General features: G+C 37.4%; 1 protein-coding gene across 2 annotated transcripts in view; it reads left to right on the top strand.

The window, feature by feature from the left end:
- LOC141429542 (parapinopsin-like) overlaps positions 1-15,485 on the top strand; it is a gene marked incomplete in the record, with an annotated part of 194,628 nt that overhangs the window by 120,198 nt on the left and 58,945 nt on the right.

Here is a 15,485-nt window from a genome sequence, read left to right as displayed (position 1 = left end):
CCGCTGTGGCAGGTAATAATGTAATTGACTATACCATCTTTTGCACACTCCTATTAAATAAAACTAACGTGAGCGCGACAGCACGATACGAAGTTCGAAATTCGACTTCGTTTCGTGCCTTCCCGCCGTATTCCGTATAGCCCGTTGTTTTTATCATCACCATCAGCATGGTACATTAGGCCCAAGCTTCAGTTTAGTCCAAAACTGTGGGAACTAAACCTATTTGCCTATAAAGTGCTCATTTAAACTCGGGCAAGTAAAAGTTCAGCTCCTTGAGGGCGATCAGTAAACAAAAGTTTTAATCTCAAAGCACTCATGAGAGCTTAAGCTTATTTATACTGAATTATAGAGGAAAATAATGTTCTGCCACTTTTCGTGGAGGACTAGTTATACACTCACTTAAGAATTAACTAAACGACATACAATATGTTTAAAAAAAATGCCAAATTAAACAAGTGAAGGGATTGCTGCACTCCGTATCCCTTGGTTTCCGATAGTAAACTAATAATAATTGGTTACAATCGTGACTTACTGCGTTTAGTTTTGATGTCTACTCGTGACCACGGCAACTGTAACGTTGCCGAAACGTCGAGGTAAATATTACTTGTATAATAATAGCGTGATAAGTCCCGTTTGTGGTATTTTGACTATGCGTTTAGCTTCCTCTGTTGATAAGAAAGGCGTTTTTTTTTCTTTACATGTCCCTTTTTATCAATACAGGATTTTATGTCTATCTGTCTATTTAGGTATGTTCGTCAGTAACCATCTAAAATTACCCCACGCTGCGTACATTTTCGCTAGGAGAGAGGCTCTACTAACACTGGATATACATAGATATCCCTCGTAGAACCCTCGGCGGTTTTTTTTTAAATCAGGTTTTCCAGCGATGGTTCTTAAACATGTTTCATCACAATCGGTTTAGCCGTTTTTGAGACATTGAACTTTAAAGTGACAAAGTCGGGGATTTTCTAACTTTTTGTTGGTTAGGTCGTTAGGTTATTGTTTTTTGAATTGTATAATGAATGTATTCTTGGATATTTTCCGATACTGAGTATTTCCAAATTTCGCAGTAGTCCATTCAATTACGCCACCAATTAATTTTAAGAATAGCGAACGAATTATTTTCACAACAAACATCTCTACGGCTTTGTTAACAATAAACGGCGGAAATTGCATAACCTCCCAAGTAATGTTGCCGTCAAATCAACGGCCACGCACGTTGGAAATGCTAGCAGGTTGCCCAACACGTAAGAAAATAAAAAAAAATGTAAGACCGGTGTGGAACACAGGCCTCCCATGAGGTAGGTATATGAATACCTCCAATTGCTTCGGTTGGAAGCGGCCTATATCCACCATGCACCCGCGGCTTTCCCCAGGTCATCTGTCTACCTAATGAGGGCTATCGCGTATGGATTCGCCACTAGAGGCGCTAGTGTAGCGTGAGGTTTCCGAAATGTCAAATCTCATAGTTTTTGGGTGAGTTACGCGGGTTTATTTATAATTAGAATAATTTTGTGAATATTTTGTAATACTTATCTGAAATTAATTATGGCAAATATGCGTTCCGGGGCAATGAATGTCTGTGTTTCGGAAAACTTTGTCCTCCCCTTTTTCCGAACAAAACGGGGACTATGCAACACTGTGGCATGCTCGATATTTTTATGGTACGGTTTTAAGGTGTATTAAATATTATTTTAATCTAAACTTTGTTTTCACACCCGTAAAAACAGACTTTGAAAGCCATACTTAAAAACCTCACGCAACAGTGCGCCATCTAGTGAGACAAAAAACGATAGCCCTCATTAGCTTGGCTATGTTAGGCCGGTTACACACTGCGAATTTTAACAGCGATACAAACACAGGTTCATCAACCTGTATCGAGAGAATACGCCTTATACTTACTACGAATAGTCATTATTACACTCGGGACTTGACAATACGGTATTTGACAACTCCTGATTTTGCCATTCTTAATATTATTATGAAAATATAGATATACAGAGTGTTTAGCGAAGAGAAAATTGAAATCGGTTGAAAATTGGATTTATAGTGATTTTTGAAAAATCTATATACCTGTCTCTTTCTCAAACGCTTTTCTCTATGCAGCAAGTATGGCGGTACTGGCGTGTGACGTCACATGCCAGTATGCCTTTCTCTGTCTAATCTTGAATTTCATTTATAACTTTGTTATTTGTAAAGGTAGCTTAAAAATTGTTTTTCTATTCGATAACAGGCATTGTGTAGTTTTAATTTATAAAATATATAAGTACAAAATAGTCAAATACCGTAATTTATTACTATTGAAAACAATAATGTTGATAATCATAATAACCATTATTAATTCTGTCCAACGTCGATCAACATAATATAGAGATCAGACGTTTTCAACCGGTGTACCGCGGCACACCAGTGTGCCGCGGTACACCAGTGTGCCGCGCAGTGTGCCGCGATTGCCGCGAAGTGTACGTGTAACAACTGACACGTGGCGTATGCGATTCGTACCTAAAGGTGTGAACGAGACCCTATTATTAATAAGCCTCCGCTGTCCGTTATGTTATAGGTACATAATATTATGCGTATACTGTACGGTACTTTACGCCCCAGTCCAACTCGCACTTGGCTATTTTTAGGGTTCCGTGGCCAAAATAGCAAAAACGGAACCCTTATAGTTTCGCAATGTCTGTCTGTCCGTCCGCGGCTTTGCTCAGGGACTATCAATGTCAGAAAGCTGTAATTTTGCACGAATATATATGTAAACTATGCTGACAAAATGGTACAATAAATATTTTAGATTACTTCCCATAGACATAAAGTGGGGGTGTTTTTTTTTCTCATCCGACCTTATAGTGTGGGATATCGTTGGATAGGTATTTTAGGGGGTTGCTAAGACGGTTTTTCGATTTAGTGATGTGTTTGCAAAATATCCACTTTAAAAATGAAATTTTCACTAAAATCGAGCGTCCCCCCCACTCCCCTCTAAAATCTAAACCTGTGGGTGGAAAAATTTAAAAAAATTCAGGATGGTAGTAAGTTTATCAAACTTACAAGGAAAACTATACTTAGCGGTTAAGTTTAAGAGTACTCGTAAATAGCAGCCTAAGGTATAAAATATACTTGGAATATTCCGTACAAAATACGATATCCTTAGAAAAATAATACTTATTTTTTTTCTTAATGGCCGGGTTTTTTTTTGAGGTGTACCGTGAAACAATGATGAACAAAAAGTGTGCCGTTAAAACCAAAAGGTTGAAAACGCCTGATATAGATAAATTCGGCGACACAATTAAAAACTCCTACGCGTTTATTCATAGCCGGGGCAAATGGACGCTTATAGCTTAAAGTGGCGAAATTTTAATTGATTTAATTAAATTATGTATGTATTCGTAGATGTATTGCTGTTACGTTTAAATTTTCTGATCTACTTTTGATGCACCACCTGTTGTAAACTAGTCCTTACTTCTTTCTGTAAAAAAGGTTGCCTGGAAGAGATCGCTCTTAAGCGATAAGGCCGCCTATTGCTCACCTTGTAATTTTAATAATTTGTTTTCTGTATCGCTTACTATGTCTGGTGTACAATAAAGAGTCTTTGTATTGTATTGTATTGTATTGTATTTAATAACAGTGCGTGGATTCACCCCGACATCATTTCAACACTGGTAATTGTTTTTCCCTACGAACAAATTATTTATTCGTAGGTTTTTCCAGTTCAATAAAGGCTTTATATTCAACACAATCGTGCTTTCAGGCCTCACATAGTTTTGTGCTTAAAGAAAGCTCTTTATATTTTCAGTTTTCGAAATTGCTTTGTTGTCAAATTTAATAGCAATCTTGTATAGCAGAATTAATTCATGAAATTTATACACGGTGTTAATTAAATAATTGAAAACCTGAAAGTAATTCGCTCAGACTCGAGAGAAAAATCGAGCACTAAACGAATCGAACTCTCAAGCAGAGGGTCGTGGGTTCAAACCCCGGCTCGCACCTTTGAGTTTTTCGAAATTCATGTGCGGAATTACATTTGAAATTTACCACGAGCTTTGCGGTGAAGGAAAACATCGTGAGGAAACCTGCACTAACCTGCGAAGCAATTCAATGGTGCGTGTGAAGTTCCCAATCCGCACTGGGCCCGCGTGGGAACTATGGCCCAAGCACTCTTGTTCTGAGAGGAGGCCTGTGCCCAGCAGTGGGACGTATATAGGCTGGGATGGGATATTGTGTGTTGTTTTGAAATCCCTTCTTTACTATACCCAGTCTAAGGCCCAAAATGGACGGTGAAACGCAAGTGCTACGAAACTGCAACTTCTTGTTACTTTTGTTTGAGTTTCATTTGAGTTTATGCCTTAGACTCCTTTGAGCGACTGCACATGACGCGACGATTTTGAAACCGGTTTGCAACTTTGAAACGTAATGAAACTCAAATTAAATTCACAACAAGAAGTTGCATAATTTAAACAAAATTAATGCGCTAGAAACTCGGCGTGCTCTTAAAGCTTAGATTTTTGCCGAATTCTTAAAAACGAGCAGAAGCTTAAGGCATATCTCGCGCGGTTCCGATATTTCAGGCAATGTACTTCCCGCTGTAAGTATTTGTTTAGTATCTTTGCATTTCGGATTTCATAAGAAATGACAGGGAAAATAATAAAAAAAAAATTTCGCCTGTGGATTGTGGGTTTCAAGGATTTTAAGCATTTCGTAGTCAACAAGGAAGGTTCGTAGTTTCACTATGTCTGTCTATCGTCTCACGTTATCATATGACGGTGTCGTTGCTGTCATATGTAGATATTAATATGGATAGTGGGCGATCGTTAAATCCGCCAGATCACAAAATTCCTAGGCATATCGTGAAATGGCACCATTAAATGATATGCATAAAAGTTGACCAGGCATATCACGATGTGCCTGAGAAACAATACGGCAGATCGATTAGAGCAACACATTCGTCGATATTCCTAGCTCTATACTGGGCACATCGTGATATGCCGAAAAAAAAATGTAGGTACGACGAGCGAAGCCAGGAGTAGTTAGTATGAACTGTGACCAGAACCGATATGGCGGCGTTTCATGATATGCCTAGGAATTTCATGATCTGCCTAAACTGGCCAAATCATGAAATGGCGGCGTTTCATGATATGCCTAGGAATTTCATGATCTGCCTAAACGTCACTAGACAAATCGTTAAATGGAGAGTTTTGAACGATTTGGCGGATGTCCCTTAGCCAATTCATAAATTGGCGCCATTTCATGATGTGCCTCGGAATTTCGTGATCTGGCGGACTTTACGATCGGCCGCCGACAGATACACCCTGAAAATATAAATTAAAACAATACAAAATATTACTAATTATGATTGAACTAAAATGACAATACATTGCGAAACGTGTACTGACTAAGCTTTTAAATTTGTTATAGTTTCTTTAGGAAATTTTAGAAGGTAGGTACCTACCTATCCTTATTATTAAATTAATTAGCTTTAGAATATATTAAGAATAATTAAACAGAATGAGATGTAATAATGATATTAGTAATACCAATAAAGGAGTATGAGTATGTCCATGTTATGCGAACTCTCAAATACACCCTTCCCAAGCTCGGGTTATGATATTTGAGATGTTTAAGCTGTTCCGCTCACAACTATCTAAAAAGAATACGTATGCAGCTTCTTTAAGTGAGTACATAAATCTGACAATGCCATCCTTAGGTACTTAAGTAGTTGATTTTGATTAGAAATCAAATTGAAAGGCAACGAAAAGAATGAGTTGTGAACTGTGGATGTGAATTGGTGTAGCCACATTGCCACGTCTTCAAACATTACGCAGAAGGGTAGTGGGCAACACTCAACTAGAATGACCATTTGTGGGCACCGCGCATTTGATGGGTCCCAAAATGCGTATTTGTATTTGTTGGGGCACAACGTTTCGTAAAATTGTTTGTTACCTCGATTTCGTTTTTGCTGTACTGTTTTATTATAAAACACTACCTATTTTAGATTTTTGGGCTGCTTGCGTTTTTTTTTAAAAACGTTACGTAAAAAATACAACTTTAAAAACTTAAAATTACAACTTTGCCAAAGAAATTCATCACTCTTGAAGAATGAATCATCACAATTCAAATTTGTCTTTTTTTTTCGACTGGATGGCAAACGAGCGAGTGGGTCTCCTGATGGTAAGAGATCACCACCGCCCATAAACATCTGCAACACCAAGGGTATTGCAGATGCGTTGCCAACCTAGAGGCCTAAGATGGGATACCTCAAGTGCCAGCAATTTCACCAGCTGTGCTGACTTACTCTCCACGCCGAAACACAACAGTGCAAGCACTGCTGTTTCACGGCAGGATTAGCAAGCAAGATGGTGGTAGCAATCCGGGCGGACCTTGCACAAGGTCCTACCACCTGCAAGCCTGTCTCTCAAGACAATAGAATTTGCATTGCTATCTGTGGTTAAGGTTATGACCCCACACCGCGTACACTTAGTTTAGGAATGGGTCTCTGCTAACACTGGATATTCATATACCTTTTCCTCATACTTACATTACAAAGATATTCATACCTACAAATTCGTCCGACTTCGACTGCAAGACCAACTCGCACTTGTCTGGTTTTATTTAAATTTCCTTTTCAACACAATATTTTAGACTATCGTGGTCATTACAAACCCGTTTTTTTTTTTATTAGCCTATATGTGTGAAATAAACTCTAATTTAATTCATAAAATTTCCTTTTTTCCGATACTCTCAAATCAAACATCAAAATATGTATGAAATACAAACACCACTGTAGGCAATCCCTACAGTAAACACATTAAAGATGTAAATACATTAGTTCTATGTCTACCTACCTACCTAAATATATGCTACCCTATATAACGTTATCTGTGTATGCGGTAGCAGTTTAGTTTGAGTTGTGATTTAAACGTTTGTTGGACACGATCATTTCGATTGTTATCGGAGGCCGTCTACCATAATTGCCTTTACCCTTATTCCTTCATCAAAACACAGTTAACAGTAGACACGATCGAATATATTTCTTGAATTGTTATAATGTTGATTTGATTGTGCTGTGAAAAAATAACACAGCCTTCGTCGTAAACAACTGTTGCTTGGCAACGAACAAAAAAAATCCGACACAAGATCTAAGTCGGTTAAAAATTCATACATCTAAGACTTATTTATTTCAGACCCAAGACCTAAGTCGGTTAAAAATTCATACATTTAAGACCCAAGACCTAAGTGCATCCGTACACGGCACCGATTTCAGCCACTAGTCAAATTATTTGGCTTCGATGACGGCGCGGCTTTGCCCAGTTGATTTTGTGATATTTACCCATGTTCTTTTATATGTTTTTTATAATTTTATTATCTTAATAAGAATTCATGTTGTAAAAAAATAAGAACAATATAGCCTAGTAGGTAGTAGTTTTTAAGCACGGCATTACGTCACGGACCTCCATTCCCGGACCTTCACGCACTTCATTTTGTAACTTTTTGTATACATATTAGAAAAATAATTTAACTAGATACCTATAAACTGAATACCTTACTTAAAAACTTAATAGGTACTTAAATAAATCTATTTATCCCTGCTTTTTGTTAGTGGTAATTTATTTATTTATTTCTTGGCCACTTATAATATTGATTCAATCTATTTTTATTTACGTGAAGGTAAGTGGTTTATTTATTTATTTATATATTTGTGCATCGTTCCGTGAGTCACAGACGGTTCTGGCGGAAAATCAGCGACGCTGGCGTTTAACGCCTCAGATAATTCTGAGTCAGCAAACGTAAATCTGTAAATATTGTAAATCTGTTTGAAACAAAATACCTCGTTGAGTTTCTTGCCGGATTCTTCTCAACAGAGGTTTTTCCGAACCGGTGGTAGATTTTTTTTGACATTCATGTGACATTTGACATTCTTGTTTTAGCCTGAATTGAATAAAGATATTTTGACATTGACTTTGTCTTTGACTTTCGCTTTTGCGGGGACACACAAAATTGTGTATTATGTGACTATTTTCATGTGTGTTCTCATGTTTTTTTTATTTATTTCTGTGTATTGTTGTGTCTTCCGTATTAATGAATAAATGTCTTCTTCTTTCTTTCTTTAAAACTAAATCTAAAGCTGCCGTGGCATGATGCCCATGTAGAGCACATGCACAATCGAATTGTTAAAATGCACACCCTATTAGAAAACCATTTTGATATCGAGACAAATTGATTGATGTAGGCATGGAAAACAATCAGGCAAGAAAAACGTTGTCTGTTATTGAACCGAAGCCAATTATCTATCTTATCTTCCTTACCCTGCGGCCACAATGTCGTAAACAGGGCTTTGCCTCATTGACATGGACCCCCTCATAAAGTAAATCCTGCTTCAGTAAATGAAATCGTCCACTGTTAAATAAATTCACGGCCATAAGTAAACGTGTTCTTATTGATTTTCGTTAACTCTGACAGATGTTAGTTGTTGAGGTTAGTTCTACCGTGAGACTCACTCATATTAAATGATATTGTAACGGCGTGTTGTGAAGAAGGGCTACGAAATAGCCCGAAACAAGTCGAGCTAAACTCGATTTAAGACGTGAGTTATCCGTTACAATATAGTTTTACATAAATCGAAAAAACATGTTTTTTTGGTACTATAATTAATATTGAATTAACAATCATTTCAAAATTCAAATTGTAATGCCTATGTAGACGCGCATAGAAATCTAAACACGACCGCGACCGTATTGTCGACAATATAAATGTTTCCCGCGATTTCGTCTGCAAAAAAATGAAAATGCCTAAAAATTATATCGTATAGTTTTCATCGACGTTGCATCAAAAAAAAATTTGATGCCTTTTTTCATATAAAACCCAGCCGTTGAGATTTTTTTAGTCTAGAAGTCCAACTATAAAGCTGTGTTTCCACCAACAATGTGCGAGTTGTGTTGCGAGCAATGTGTTTTTCATTAACCAACAGTAACGCTTTATTTACACATCCTCGCTCAGCACATCTCTGGTGAAAACAGCTGAGCGGAGCGAGGCGAGGTAAATGAAGCATTCCTATTGGTTAATGAAAAACATCATCACTCGCAACACAATACAGCCTCGCAAACGGAGCTTAATAATACCTAATTTCATCCACAAGCGCACAGTCACTTCACCTCAAATTAAACGATGCCCTTTACATGTCAAGAATAAACTTGGAAGGCTTTCGAGGGTAATCTAATCCAAAGACGCTCCAAGGTCGCTCAATTATTTAAAATCCAATAATAGTACAAAATCTTTACAAATATGTATACACGACTTAACTTTGGCCGTGTCGATATCTTTGCCCTTGACTGTACAGCAAAACTTGAAATAATCTTAACTATACAGTTACAATATAGATTATCATTTCCAAGTCTTCTAGTCTATACTAGAAGAGTTGGAAATGATAAATGAAAATAATGAATGAGAAATGAGAAATGATAGATTATCATTTCCAACTCTTCTAGTATAGACTAGAAGAGTATACTCGTATTGTATATTGTATTCCAATCCAATTTATGACAAGCGTAAACAAAGACTCCAGTAACCCGACCATAGACATTTAGTAATGTGAAAACCTAGAACCTATTGCAAAATAATTAATCTGTTCAGTAAATCGATTATTTATTAATTGAATAGATCAGCGTATTTTTGTCTATTTTATAATATATTGATGAAATGGCAGACCGTACGCAAGAAATCTTTGTATCTTAAATTAAGATCTTTGATAAATTAGAATTAGTCCTTTTTGTACCTTTGTCGTGTTGTGGCAATAAATCATCTTTTATCTGATACTCTCTTCGCCTGTTAACTAGGTACGTGATTGGTTAGTTCTACAGGCGTTTCAACCGCTATCAGTTTGCTGTCGCATATATTGATGAAATGAGAGACCGTAAGCAAGATTTTTTAATAAATTATTAGAGCCTGGAATTTTGCGTGCATCTATTGACAGATTGTCGACAGCTTTTTTATTTATGTTTCTATTAAATAAAACCTCAAACTTTCCGATGATACGTACATTCGAACAAATTGAAGACCCAGGCAGGGTGGAACCTTTGTGCTACTGTCATGTTGACATCTCATACTTTTGTCTAGGAAATCATAGTGAAATTGATTTTTAAAAGTTTTCACCCTGGGTCATGATTCAATTTGTTCGACTGTACTTTCTCAGCGGTCGATGATGAAAAAGTTTTAATCCGTGTAAATTGCCTTATTGAAATCTCTATAACTACGAATACATATTAGATATATATAAAGAGTTGATAGCGTAAGTAGGTATTTGCTTGCAAGTGTTATTTTATTTTGATAAATTTACCGCATTCATAATAGTTGGATACTATCTTTGTTGACATTTTTCACAGTTTTGTGAAGTGAATTTGAATTTTATATTTAATTTTATTGTTTTTTGACATTTTAATTATTTTATTGTTCGTTTGACTGATTGTTCCTATTGCATAAATTTGACTTAGATTTAAGTATATTCTTGTTTTGCTTTTAATTATTTATTATTATTGAATTGAATTCTAATTTGACATTCTAAATTTAATTTTTTAATTTTGTTTTCTGGCTGACAATTTGTTGTAATAAGAATTATTTTTTTGTATACATTTGACGATCCTTTTGTGAATTTCTTGTAATTAACTGACATGTGTTTATAATGTATTTTTTCAAAAGGTAGGTAATAAAAAAATCTAATCTAATCTAATCTATCGATAAAAAGCGGTGCTCTCTCCCTACAATCTGTCAATAGCCGCACGCAAAATTCCGGGCCCTATAAATTACACCGTTACCGCATGCACACCGTACCGTTTTATAAAATCCTTCCATTCTTCCTGACTCATTTCTTCAATATAAGCGACATGAAACTGATAGCGGTTGAAATCCCCTACTCTACTAATGCACTGTCTCTATTTATTTTGGTATTTCCAAGAAAATAGAATTCACTTTGATATGATAACACAATGGTTACATTATGTATCTGTGGTAGCTCAATGGTTTGTCTTTTGACCTCTTAAGCACGGGCTATAGTTTCAAGCCTGGCATTGCATTTTTTTATCAAATTCTTGTCAAACTAGCATGCGAGTCACCTGAAGGTGAGCGATCACCGCCACCCATAGACACCTACAGCGTTATTAGGACTGCGGGTGCGTTGCCTGCCTAAAGGGAGGGGGAATGGGGGAGGGGAGTTGGGCCTCCAGATCTCTCACTCACCGTACGAAACACAGTAGCATAACTACTATTTCACGCCGGTATTCTGTAGGAATGTGGTACTAGCCCGGTCGAGCCGGCCCATTCGTACTGCAGCCAGCAAATGGTTACAGTAAGGCTCTACCACATGGAATTGCAGCTTTGAGTTTTCCGAAATTTATGTGCGAAATGACATATCAAATTTACGTCTCACTGCTGGGCACAGGGTTCTTCTCAGAATTAGAGGCCTCGGGCTTTAATTTCTATGTGGCCCAGTTCCGATAGGGAAATTTATAAACACCATCGAATTACTTCAAAGAGGGGTGCGGCCTTGATCACAATGTTTTCCTTCACCGTAAAACTCGCTCGTGAAGATGAATATGTGATTTCGCACATAAATTCCGAAAAACTCAAAGGTAAAGTCAGCATCAAAAGTAGCCAGCCCCTGGGGCTCTACAGATGGGGGCAAACCGGGCATTTGCCCCGGCGGCAGCTTCATGGGGGCGCCAAATCCTTGAGACAAGAAATGAAGAAAAATGCTACTCATTGGCAGTTTTAACAGTTGTTCTCAAACACTGAAGGGAGGGGGCGCCACCATCAAGGTTTTGCCCCAGTTCGAAAAAAATCGTAGATCCGGGGCTGGTAGCTGCTCACTAAACTCCATGCAAGATTGCTAATGTGTCAATGCGACAGAGTAAAAAAGTGGTCCCCTACTTTTGATGCTGACTGTACGTGCTCGGGTTAAACCCACTTAAGCCACTACTGTAGATACAGCTCGCTTAACTAAACATAAATACAATTATCTAAAACAAATAAAAAATAACAACACAATCATGGTGAAGGGAGCAAATTTCTTTGAAAATAGGAAAAAGCTGTCCTGAGTAAAGAATAATCCATCAATATCTCATTGTGTGTCGAACCCGAGTAATGGATCTCACTTTGCACTAAGCACCTGGAAGTCCGAGCTTTGCTTTGAGATATTATTATAATAGAGTGTCCCATGTACGATAAACTTACGGGGTGCATAGACGGGGAGGTCATATACCGAAGAAAGAAAAATTACCTTGGTAAGTGACACCGTTTTGGTTGTTAGGATTTTTGTTTTTGTCTTTTAATGTAAAATTTAAATTATTTTATTATTTTAAAAGTTATTACAATAATGTATTCATATTTATGTCAGTAACTCTAGTTTTTCGGCGAATATCTAATTCTATTCCGCCAAGAAACTCTCCAATCTCTAATCCAATCTCTCCATCTCAGGAAGATAATCTACTTACTTAGTTACTTTTTTTGCGAATTGCGAATGAATAATTCTTATTTTTATTTTACTAAAGCTTTCTCCATAAAAATACACGTAGGTAAGGTAAGTATTGCTATCTGCATTTTGTGGTTTGTAAATCCATAGTTCGCTAGTTTACATCAGATTCGAAGGACCATATTGCGAGTTGTTATTGGGAGTTGTTTTGTTGCTTAATTGTTATAGGTAGAGTTAATTTAATTAATGTCTAATTTTGTCAAAATCACGCGTCTTCGTGAATGGCACTAAGTAATATGAATGAAAGCACTGACCCTACGAAATCAAGAATTTAATTTTATTACTTTAAGTGCACACAATATAAGTTGTATCCACCAGATAGAGAAAGAACTAAACTTTTACAATGTGTATGCAGATTTCAGTGAATGAATAAGAGAACTAGGTTTTTATGTGTTTGGTGTTCCAACAAGGATCATTTTGCTGACTTTTGCTGCTCAAAATTGTCCTCTAATGAACAAAGCCATATTTGAAAAACAACTAAGCACCTCTATTGCTAAGAAGCCGTGGTGGCCTAGTGGTTTGACCTATCGCCTCGCAAGCAGACGTTCGTGGGTTCAAACCCCGGCCCGCACCTCTGAGTTTTTCGATATTCATGTGCTAAATGACGTTTGAAATTTACCACGAGCTTTACGGTGAAGGAAAACATCGTGAGGAAACCTGCACACACCTGTGAAGTAATTAAATTGTGTGAAGTTCCCAATCCGCACTGGGCCCGCGTGGGGACTACCGCCCAAGCCCTGTCATTCTGAGGAGGCCTGTGCCCAGCAGTGGGACGTATATAGGCTGGGATAATGACGATTGCTAAAGAAACTAAAGTACATTGCAGTTTCATCCATGTACTAAAGCCTCGTTAAAATACTAGATAAAAAAAAAGTTTCATCCATCCAGTACAAATATTGCCCGTTTGGTACAGGAAATAGGATAGGTACAACTGCTATAATTTCTTCCAGAACAATAGTTCCGCATCACGTAGGCAATCTGCTCCTGACAACAATAGTTGCAGATAGTTTGTTCCTCCTACCCAGCACATTAATCCGGATGTGTCTGTATGACAGCCCCCCTCTCACTCCCCTTGACATTGTTCATGGACGTCCGACTCATAATAATTGTAAATAGTATGGATTCTGCAAATGACAGGTAAGGTTAGCGCCTGTCTTCGTGAACTCGCGTGATCTTGTAAGGAAGTGATTGCTTTAATTTTTAATACATTTTGATTCGCTCTTTTGATGTAATACGTATTAAAGCAAGTTCATCATCATTATGTCAGCCGAAAGACGTCCACTGCTGGACATAGGCTCACACTCAGACCGGTCTTGTGCTTTCCGCATCCACCGCGATCCCGCGATCTTAACCAGGTCGTCGCTCCATCTTGTTGGGGCCTACTGACAGCTCGTCTCCCGGTTCGCGGACGCCATTCGAGAACCTTCAGACCCCATCGGCCATCGTTCCTGCGAGCAATGTGCCCCGCCCACTGGCAATTAAATTTTAAATCAAGTTAAGAGTATTTTTAAATTAGTGTGTAAAGGAGTTGAAATAAAGAAACTTATATAAATTTTTACCGGTAGGTATGATGAATACAAGCTCTCTACGTAGAGTGATAAATCTGATAATGCGACAGAGTAATAGAGTGACCAGCTGCTTTTGATGCTGACTGTACATGCAGACTATAACTATGGAAGAGCGGTGCCTCCTGACACAGCCTTTATCAAGCTTAAAAGTAAGCTCCAGCCATTAAACAAAGTTATGTACAAATTGTTATTGAAAATAAAGTATTTTGCTTTTGATTTTCTACATGGAATTCAGATGTCGAGATGAATTTTCGGATAAATCGCATGATATTGTGGGTGTTGTGGATCGAAATAATTATTTAAAATAAATAAATATCCAGTCCCAAACTAAGCAAAGCTTGTAGTATGGGTACTAGGCAACGGATAAATACTTAAGATAAATCCATGCGTATATTATATACCTACTTATTAAAGCATCCTAGCCTCGAGAACAAACACTCGTTTTATTAGTGTAATTGGTGTGCGTGCACAATTCGCACTTGACAGGATCTCTTAGAATTCTCCTCGCGCGCTATCGAACAGATCTAAAACACATTGAAAATTTATTGGAGTTCCATATAACGTTGAAAATCGGCATTCTTGCCGACAGGAAAAGTAATATTAGACTTACACTGACGTGGTGAATTCCTCCGGGAAGGGAGCACTGCCGACCTAAATCCTCGAGGCACTGAGCTATTATTAGTCACCAGTGCAGTGTGTTTCAAACATTTAAAGTACATACATTTTTGACTTAGTATTTATCTACACTATAAAACTTATGCGTTCGAAACCGGAATTATGACATAAAGAAAATTTTAAACTAAACAATTTCTCATAAAATATTTTTTTGACTTAGTATTTTATCTACACACATAAAACTTACCTATGCGTTCGAAAACGGGAATTATGACCAGCATAAAGATAAACTTTTGTTAGTAGTAGACTAAACAATTTCTTGTCGTGCCAATATTGTTTTGACATTTAAATGTAAATTTTGCCTTGTGTTGCAAAGATTAGTTTGTTTTGTTTAATAAGTACGAGTGAAGATAAAGCGCTGGCAGGCCTCCCACCTAGTGAACTAATGACATTGTGAGAGTTGCGGAAAACTGAGAGGATGCATGCAATGTGGCGTCTAAGGGCGAGACCTTGTTGTATGCAAATACGACACGATCGACGGAACTTGCACGATTTTTCTTGCAAGTGTAAACTCGGCTTATGAGATCAAGAGCTGGGCTTGTTACCAACGGAAGCAGTGGGCCTTCGAAGCTGTAGGTAAAAACTCTAGAATAACGGTGAATATTGAATATAAAAATAAACGTAAATTATCTAAATATTTACCCTTCCTCATTTGGCTAGATAACTTCTTAGCACCATAATACATTAAAACACGAAATAAATCACGAAACTTAATAAAAATAAACCTTATT

The sequence above is a fragment of the Choristoneura fumiferana genome, chromosome 7 (genome assembly GCF_025370935.1).
Source record: "Choristoneura fumiferana chromosome 7, NRCan_CFum_1, whole genome shotgun sequence".
Lineage (NCBI taxonomy): Eukaryota > Metazoa > Arthropoda > Insecta > Lepidoptera > Tortricidae > Choristoneura > Choristoneura fumiferana.
Note: the sequence above shows the minus strand (reverse complement) of the source record. Positions and strands in the feature narration are given on the sequence as shown.